This window comes from Geotrypetes seraphini, chromosome 9 (assembly GCF_902459505.1).
Source record: "Geotrypetes seraphini chromosome 9, aGeoSer1.1, whole genome shotgun sequence".
Lineage (NCBI taxonomy): Eukaryota > Metazoa > Chordata > Amphibia > Gymnophiona > Dermophiidae > Geotrypetes > Geotrypetes seraphini.
Genome location: NC_047092.1, coordinates 45358953 through 45368586, shown reverse-complemented (window position 1 = coordinate 45368586; position 9634 = coordinate 45358953).

Sequence of the window (9634 nt, the reverse complement as noted above, 5' to 3'; positions counted from 1 at the left end):
CCTAAAACTATGTCACCTCAAAAGGTTCTTCGACAAACCTTCGCCTTCCAGGCGGCTAAACAGAACCCATGGCTTGCCCAAACTGTGCTCAAGCCCCCTACCTCGATTTCCGAAAACTACTCAAAGCTCATTTATTCCATGGTCAAAATCCCTTACCCCCCCTTCCACTTCTTATCACCCCTCCCACAAACGACCCAAACTCTCCCGTTTCCCCCTCATATTGTTCTCTCCCAACCCGCTAACTCCAATGACCTATACAACCCCCCCCCATGCTCAATCAACTTCGTTGCTTGTAATTCTGAGTAATTGAAATTTCTTGTTAAATTCTGTTTATTTGATGTGAACAACCCCCTCCCCCCTCATGCTCACCTCAACAACTTCGCTGCTTGTAAATCTGATTAATTGTAATTTCTTGTTAAATTCTGATTAATTGATGTGAACCGCCTAGAACTCTCTGGGTATGGCGGTATACAAAAATAAAGTTGTTATTATTATTATTATAGTGAATGTCACATTAAAAGTCTCAGGTTAGATGTCACTACAACTTACATATATTGGATGGTAATGCCTCCAAAACCTACTGTACCTACATAAAGATGACATCTGCAGACATATAGGCTATTGTTGTGGTGTGCAGGTGGGTACAGTAAGTTTTGGAGGGCTCTCCATACAATATAAGCAGATTATTGTGACGTGTGTACCTTGGACTTTCCTATGTACCTCTTAAGAGTGCCCTGCTGCTGTGCACAGTTTGTTAAGAATGCTGGCTACTTGTATGTCCAAAAAGCTTGCTTTTGTGCATTTTTCATGTGGACATCTTTATCCTCAAGAATGACGAAAAAAGATAGATGTACTAAGGGCCAAAACATCAAGATAAGTCTTAAGAAAAAGACATCTTGCAGTTTTGAAAATGAACAATCTCTCTATTGGATTTCTGGGCATCTTTCTCAACACATCCAGACTTAGATGCCCTATTGAAAATGCCCCTCCACATTTCTTCTGTTAAACTTTTAACTTACTTGGACCAAAAGTGGGTGAAACATAGAATTAAATCAATGGAAATACGATGGATAACCCTCCTTTTACAAAACCCTGCAAGAAGTCCTTAGCGCCGGCTGGCACGCTGAATGCGCTGCTCTAACGGTCAAAGAGTTCCTATGAGCATCAGAGCAGCGAAGAACATTCAGTGCACCGGATGGCACTAAACTACCTCTTACGTGGTTTCATAAAGGGTGGGGGTGGAGGTGGGGGGTTAAATTTTTTAAAGTACCCATATCAACATTTACTGATTACAAAATGTGTGCTGCATAGTCACAACTTGGGTCACGTTCCAGATTCACTGTGCAATTTTTCTAACCCCCAACCCCCCCTTTTTACAAAACTGCAGAAGCGTTTTTTAGTGCTGGCCGGCGCTCTGATTGCATTTAGTGCAACGGCCGGTACTTAAAAACAGCTTTCGCAGTTTTGTAAAAAGGGGAGGGGGAGTTAACTCAGTGAAATTTTAGAACAATGGTGCCAGTGGGAGCAGCTGATGTGTGATGATGGTTCATTGATGTCCTTTTCTCTCATTTGGAAAAACTATTGGTCCTGAGCACTTCTTTCACAAATTATGAGTGTGTGTTTACGCACATTGGTGTTATATTTTGTATATTTTTAGTATTATGATTATCATTTTTATTATTTTTCTACATATACTTTGAGACGATGCCCTGTGAATTAGGAAACCAACCTTCCCTTTTACGAACCCACGATAGCAGTTTTTAGCGCAGGCCGGCACGCTTAATGCTCTGCGCTGCTCCCGACATGCAGAGTTCCTGTGAGCGTCAGGAGCAGCGTAGAGCATTCTGCTCACCGGGCTGTACTAAAAACTATCGCGGTTTTGTAAAGAGGGGTAGGGATAAGTTAACTCAACCAGCAGTTTAAGCAGCTTCAGTCTCAAGGTTATTTTTAATGGTTCATAGACAACGGCGCGAAAGACAAAAGCGCGCGCTGACAATTGAGCGCAGCGCGGAGGTGCGCGCTGCACAAAATTACATTTTTTAGGGGCTCCGATGGGGGGTTTTGTTGGGGAACCCCCCCCAGTTTACTTAATAGACATCGCGCCGGCGTTATGTGGGGTTTGGGGGGTTGTAACCCTCCATATTTTACTGTAAACTGAACTTTTTCCCTAAAAATAGGGAAAAAGTTAAGTTTTCAGTAAAATGTGGGGGGTTACAACCCCCCACACCCCCACAATGCGGCGCGATGTCTATTAAGTAAAGTGGGGGGGTTCCCTCCACGCCCCCCCCCCCGTCGGAGCCCTAAAAACAGTAATTTAGAGCGGTGCCGTGGCGCGCTTTTGACCTGACACCTTTTTAATGATTGCATATATAAACCATAAAGACTCATGTTTAGTATTGTCAGACTTCTTTAATAAATTGATCTATTTATCTAAAAATTTTCTATTGCTATTTCATTCCTATTGGTGAATGTGACAAAAAATGCAGATGCAACAATACTATTATCAACATCTTTCAAAAATAATACTTAATATGATTTAAACAACATTAAAATAAATTTAGCATTATTATAAAATATATTAAAAATATAAACTCTTCATTTCATTAGATCCAGTTCAACATGTAGGAGTTGTTAATGGATGTAAATAGATGTAAAGGAGATGAACTGAATCTCGTTCTTTGCACCACAAATATTTTTCATTCTCTCTTAAAAATATATCAGTTTAATAAGGAAGAAATGGTATTGGGATTTTTTTTTCAAATTAACAAATAGTGCTACTATGTATGTTCTGTTACTTCAGGAAATTTAAAGGAGAAGTACCATAGACTATAAAGCACAAATAGAACAATCTTTACTCTCCGTTTCAGGTTATTGAGGATTTTGATCATTTTTCTGTGGCTAATTTGACAAAAGTTAATATTTTAAAAGTAAGACAACAGAAAGAGAATAGCTAACTCAGAAGCCCTTTTACTAAGCTTAGCGTGTGGCTAATGGAGATCAATGTGCTAAAGCAGACCTTCTTAGAAATTCTCGGAAGCTACCTCAAATGCTAATTAGAGAATGACACGGGGACCAATTTTTCCCGTCCCATCCCCGCGAGTTCTTTTCCTCAGCCTGCCCCATTCCTACAAGCTCTGTTCTCATCTGCGCAAGCCTCAAACACATTAAAATCCTAAGTAGCAACATTCTAGAGCTCAGATTGTGATGTCATAATGCCTCATTCCACCAGTGCCTAAGCTCTGTCCTCATCTGCACAAGCCTCAAACACTTTAAAATCCTAAGTAGCAACATTCTAGAGCTCAGATTGTGATGTCATAATGCCTCATTCTACCAGTGCCCAAGCTCTGTCCTCACCTGCACAAGCCTCAAACATTTTAAAATCTTAAGTGTTCAAGGCTTGTGTCGTTAAGGCAGAGCTTACAGGAATGGGGCAGGGGCAGCGATAAAACTCAAGAGGACGGGACAGGGAAATTGAGTTCCTGCGGGGAAGGGGACAAATTTGTCCCTGTGTCATTCTCTAATGCTAACCTAGCTTGTCACTTATGACATAGCTCACTGATACTGATCTGCTATACCTCCTCTGTAAGGCTGATCTGCCTACCTCTGAACCTTACAGTTTACTGCTGTTGCCAGGTTATAAGGCAGTCCCTTGTCACTAATCTTTCTACCTCTTTGTAAATACATAAAATCAACCACCTTTGTAACTCCGCTGCTATCTCCTTCCCGAGTCTTATTGTAGCTGACTGACACTGGCCAGTTTTTCCTCTTTTGTAAACCGCATAGAACCGCAACGCTTATGCAACATATAAATAAAAATTTATCTTATGTTAGAACATGCAGCATTTAAGGGAACAAACATATTTTATATCTATGGGCCACACCGCACTTTCATGTCAGTTAGCCTGCACGAAATCTTAGTAAAAGGGTCCTTCAGCTCCCAAAAGTTCCATAACGCTTATACTACGTTTCCCGTGATGATCACAGGAAAACCAGAAAACATTAAACATCTTTGAGAGGGTGAATGGAGTTGTCTGCTAAGGAAGGAAATTTAAAAGCAGAGAAAGCAATGTTGCTTACCTAGTACGGGGTTCTCTGTATGAGCAAAAAAAAAAAAATCAGATATACGTATCAGAGACAGATGTCCTCTTATAGTACCAACACAAGCTAGCTCTTTTATAGCTAAACAATATTAAAAATTTTTGGAGCATCATGGGACTAGGTTGTCATAAGGGGTGAGCATGATGGGAGATTGCCTGGGGATGACACCAATGGGCCTCATCAGGAGCAGGGTGCTGGTATTTTCTATACCCACTGTAGTGGCAAGAGCTCTCTAGAGGTTCTTATGTATGAAATTTCATATACTGCTTTCATCTGACCAGCAGGATCTAATCTAATCTTTGGTTTATATACCGGGTCATCTCCCAGTGGAGCTCGACTCGGTTCACATATAATTAAGACTAGAGTACATAGCAGAAAACATAAGAGAAGGAAGAACTAATTAAAAACTAAAGTACCTAAGAAAAGCATAAGAAAAATAACAAATATTATCGTTTCGTTGAGGCTGTAGTTAAACCTTTTAAAAATTGCGAGAACAACAAAGTTTTCAGGAATTTACGAAATAATTGCAGCTGGCCTAAAAGCCTAATGGAGTCGGGAAGTTCATTCCAGATCTCTACAAACTTGAAAACAAAAGATCGACTGAGCTTCCCAGAAGATTTAATTCCCTCAAAGGAAGGGAAGGCTAACTTATCTTTCGTGTATTTCTCAAATGGCAAAGTCTAAGGGTATTCCAACATAAGGGGACAAAAGGATCAAATATTCCGTAGAGAAGCTTGAAGATTATGCATGCACATTTAAACTGGATCATAAAGCGATCTGGGAGCCAGTGAAGCTTTCTCAACAAAGGGGAAACATGATCATACTTTCGTTTCCCAAAAATGAGCTTAGCTGCAGTATTCTGTATCAACTGAAGTCGTTTTAGACTGCTCTGCTTAATGCCCAGATAAACTGAGTTACAATAATCTAGCTGAGAAAGCACAGTGGATTGTACCAACATTGAGAAATGTTCTTGATGGAATAGTGGTTTGACCTTCCTCAACATGCGCAGTCTAAAAAAAAAAACACTTTTTTGTCAAGGAATGTAAGTGATGAGTCCAAGATGACACCCAGGACTCTAGATGAAAAATCTATATGTAATGCGATACCTGTTTTTAATGTAACAGAGGAAGGGAGGTTTTCTAATTTTGGCCCAATCCAGGATGAAGTGGTTCACAACCAAATGTTACAAAAGAAAAGTGAAATGGTACGGTGATCGTGTTTAATCCACTTTTCAAGGTAATATATAGAGATAAAACAAAGGAAATAAGGTAATTCCTTCTTTTTTGGACTAACAATACATTTTATGATGAGCTTTCAAAGATCAGAAATAAGCAAATGTTGACAAATATCAGTGGTACCTCGGAATCCGAACGCCCCAGAACTCGAACGCTTTGGAATCCGAACTTTTTTTTGTAATAAATTTTGCCCCAGAATCCGAACTCTGCTTTGGAATCCGAACACCCTGCACATTGTATGTGTGTGTTTCTGCCCCAGAATATGAATGCTGCTTTGGAATATTTGTTAATATTTTACCTTGAAAATCCAGTGTATTTCCTGTTAAAAATTTGAGTTTGTGGGACCCAGGAACGGATTAATCCAGTTTCTATTATTTTCAATGGGAAAAATTGTCTTGAACTCAAACAGGATTCTGGAATGGATTAAGTTCGGATTCCAAGGCATCACTGTTTAAGGAAAACATGAGAGAATTTCAGGGATAGGTTCATAGGAAGAGGAAGGGATGGGTGGGTAGGTAAGCAAGAGACAGGTGACAAAGCAATTTTAAATTTCTTTGTAGCCTGAAAGACAGCCCAGATCTTTAAGTCAAGTCTTGTCTGGTAGATGTCAAAATATCTCATCATATGGGAAAAACATTAAACATAAGCGGATTCTTCACATGGTGCACATCACTCAGTGCAAAAAGTGCAAAGAGGGACGTTACGTTGGTGAAACAGGCCAGATGCTAAAGACTAGAATTTACAGAGATATCATATTAAAAATTGCAATACTAACCAGTTTGTCACCTCTGTTGGACAACACTGGAAAAACTGACCACTGCACCATTGATTTTATGGTGAGAATATGAAAAGCAAATTTTAGTACGATCCAAGAATATAAGACCTCTGAAATTAAAATGATTAAATATTTTGACACCTACCAGACAGGACTTAAAGATCTGGGCTTTCTTTCACACTACAAAGAAATTTAAAACTGCTTTGTCACATGTCTGTTGCTTATCCACCCACCCCCTCCCCTCTTCCTGTGAAACTATCACTGAAATGCTTTCATGATTTCCTTATATATACAGTGGTGCCTCGGTTTACGAGTGCACCGATTTGCGAGTGTTTTGCAAGACGAGCAAAACATTCTCAAAATTGGCGCCTTGGAAACCGAGTGCACCTCGATTTACGAGCACCCCCCAGCGAACTGACACCCTCCCCCCGTGATCCGGCACCCCCCCCCCCCGCCGCAACCTGAAGTCCCCCAGAGCCCTCTTCTTACTTTAATGTAGCACCGGCATGTCGGCCTCCTCTTCTGTGCTGGCCTTGAACATGTGCGCAACATGGGGATCCACAGTTTTTCCTGGATTGAGTCCTTAATGATATGATTGAATCCCCATTGTCACCAAATGTAAATATTAGTATGGATTAAGGTCAGGGTTAGTAGGCGTGGCTTAATGGACTAACAAATTGTTGTCTGCATAAATATATGCACTAATACCATAATCTACAGTAGACTAATCATAGTAGTTAATTGTTATCCATGAGGATTGATAGATAAATGTAGTTTCTGGTTGCTTGACAGTTACTATTAAAAATAGGCCTAACTAATACTATACCCCATACCATGCCTTACCATAAACTGTTCCAGACAAACTATCAGACATGTGTAGGCAAAACATGGGCCTACTCGGGTGTGGCGTGCCCAAGTTTACACTTAAAATTTCTGCCAGAAATTGATTTTATTTTCATTTTTATTTAAAGTATTACAGTATTTGTTTGATTTTTTTTTTGATGGTTGCTTGAGAATTTGGCTTGCTTGAGTTCCAGTTAACAGAGAGTTTACTGTATATAATAGTTGGAGTATATCTGTGTCAATAAAGGATTTTTTTAAGCTCTAAGAGAACTAGTTTGTGTTGGCTAATTCATCCTGCCTGTTGACAGAAAACTACTGTGAAATTGAGCAACATTCACTTATTAGTGTGGTCAACTAGATTTCATCTTAACGTGATATGCTAGTCCAGTTCTGGTTTCCAGCTCCTGTTGATTACAGAACAATCTGATGTACTGTATTTTGTCCTGCAAAATATATTAAGACAGAAACTAAAACCGAAATGGATTAGTATAATCTTAACGACAACATGGAATTTCTTGGAATGCACTGTAACTATTTTTTAAAGGCGAACTCATCAAAGTGAATCCAACACTAGCTCCTTGGGAAAGGCAGGAGCTTCATGATGAAATAATCCAAGCATGATTTTAAGAGATGATGAAATAAGAACAAAATACAGCAGCAAAGTAAAGTTCCAGGAAAAAGTAGATAGACATTTAGGGCCTCTTCTATCAAACTGAATGGCCCGAGCTGCTCCCGACGCCCAGAGGAACTCTATGAGTGTCAGGAGCAGCGCAGGCCATTCAGCACAGCTCACTGTGCTACAAACCGCTCGCTCAGTTTGATAGAAGAGGCCCTTAGATACTGCACAAGGCATATATAAATTTTTTAAAATAAATTTTTCTTGGTATCTCCCCTTTAAACAAAACAGTATCATTTGTGTACTATGCAGTATTTCTAATCCTATTCCAATAAATGAATGAATATCTACAGCTAAGGGCCTCTTTATCAAACTGTACTAGCAGTTTGTAGCGCAGTGAGCCGTGCATAATGGCCTGCGCTGCTCCCGACGCTCATACAGTTCCTATGAGCGTCAGGAGCAGCGTGAGCCATTCAGCATGGCTCTCTGCGCTATAAACTGCTAGCGCAGTTTGATAGAAGAGGCCCTAAGTTTTTCACACTAGATATAGTTTTATGCCCATGATGATCTTATCTCATTCTCTAGAAGCAGCCGTTCAGTCTTTCCACAGTTTTCCCACTCATTTCTGATGGGACAAATGTATATAGCTTTACTAAATGTTGTGGACTGTTACCGCCACGGACGGCGCTAAAAACTGCGCTACGCAGGTGTGGAAAATAAAGCTTGGGAAAAGTTCTGAGTTAATATACTGTATATCAAACATATCCTCCTCCCCCCTTTTACAAAACCACAATAGAGGTTTTTAGTGCAGGCCAGCACGCTGAATGCTTCTCTCTGCTCCCGACACTCATAAGAACTCTATGAGCATCGGGAGCAGCGCGGAGCATTCAGCGCACCAGCCTGCACTAAAAACCGCTATTGCAGTTTTGTAAAAAAGGGGGAGGGGGGAAGAAGGATAATAGCGATAGTTTGGAAACACTGCATAATATACAGAAGATGCATCTTTCTTTCAGGAAATATTCTAAACTCATGTCAATGTAATCCTGAAAGCTTTTCTCAATCAGTGGTTCTGAAACCAAGGAGTATTTGCGTCGACAGAAATGACTGTGGAAAGCCACCAAATTCAGTGGTTTGAAAAGTGTTACTAATATTCTACTAGTGATGCAGTTTGTGTGCTTTACATATTTTAACGCGCTGTACGCTAAAAGGAAGAGATTAGTTGTGCATCTCTCTGCATTATAGATAGAGACTGCTACAGGCTGTGTTATGATATGCAAGACAATTGCTTCTAGGCTAAAACAGAAATGCACAGCCCGTGGTTACACTCTGCATGCTTCATGCAGGGAGATTTGTTCCGAACATTTTGCTTCATGTTATGGCGACACAAGACCGCACTTGATCAGCTTTGGTAAAATGAATGTTACAGTTACTTACAGAATGCCAATTAATCTCAATTTGAGGAGGAGGTTGAGATGGTAGTCAACCACCTCCCAACAAATGAGGACAGAAGTAACTGTTTAAAATAATATCTATACCAGTGGAGGCCAGTAAAAATATAATTTCTCTTATCAAAAACAGAAGCCCACAATTAGACCTAGGGGCTAGGAAGGCAAGGCGGTTTCCTCTGCCTCCACTCGTGGGATCTTGCATTGTATGGTTAATCTACTTTTGCTGGTCTCTATATTTCTTATAATTTATTTTTGTGGCTATTCAGCACTCAGAAACTGGCTATTTATGGCTAACTTAGGAAAGTGTGTGGCGCAGTGGTTAGAGCCACAACCTCAGCACCCTGAGGTTGTGGGTTCAAATCCCATGCCACTCCTTGTGACCCTGGGCCAGTCACTTAATCCCCCATTGCCCCAGGTACATTAGATAGAGTGTGAGCCTTCCAGGACAGAGAGGGACAAATGCTTGAGTACCTGTATGTAAACCACTTAGATTATAAGTGGTATATATATACTGAAATAAATCTGCAAACTTCAGACTTTCTTAGAAGGGATCACTTTATGGCTGTTTGTCTCTGCCTGCTTGAGCCCCTTTTTTTTTCCCTTAACAGAAAAGGGAAGG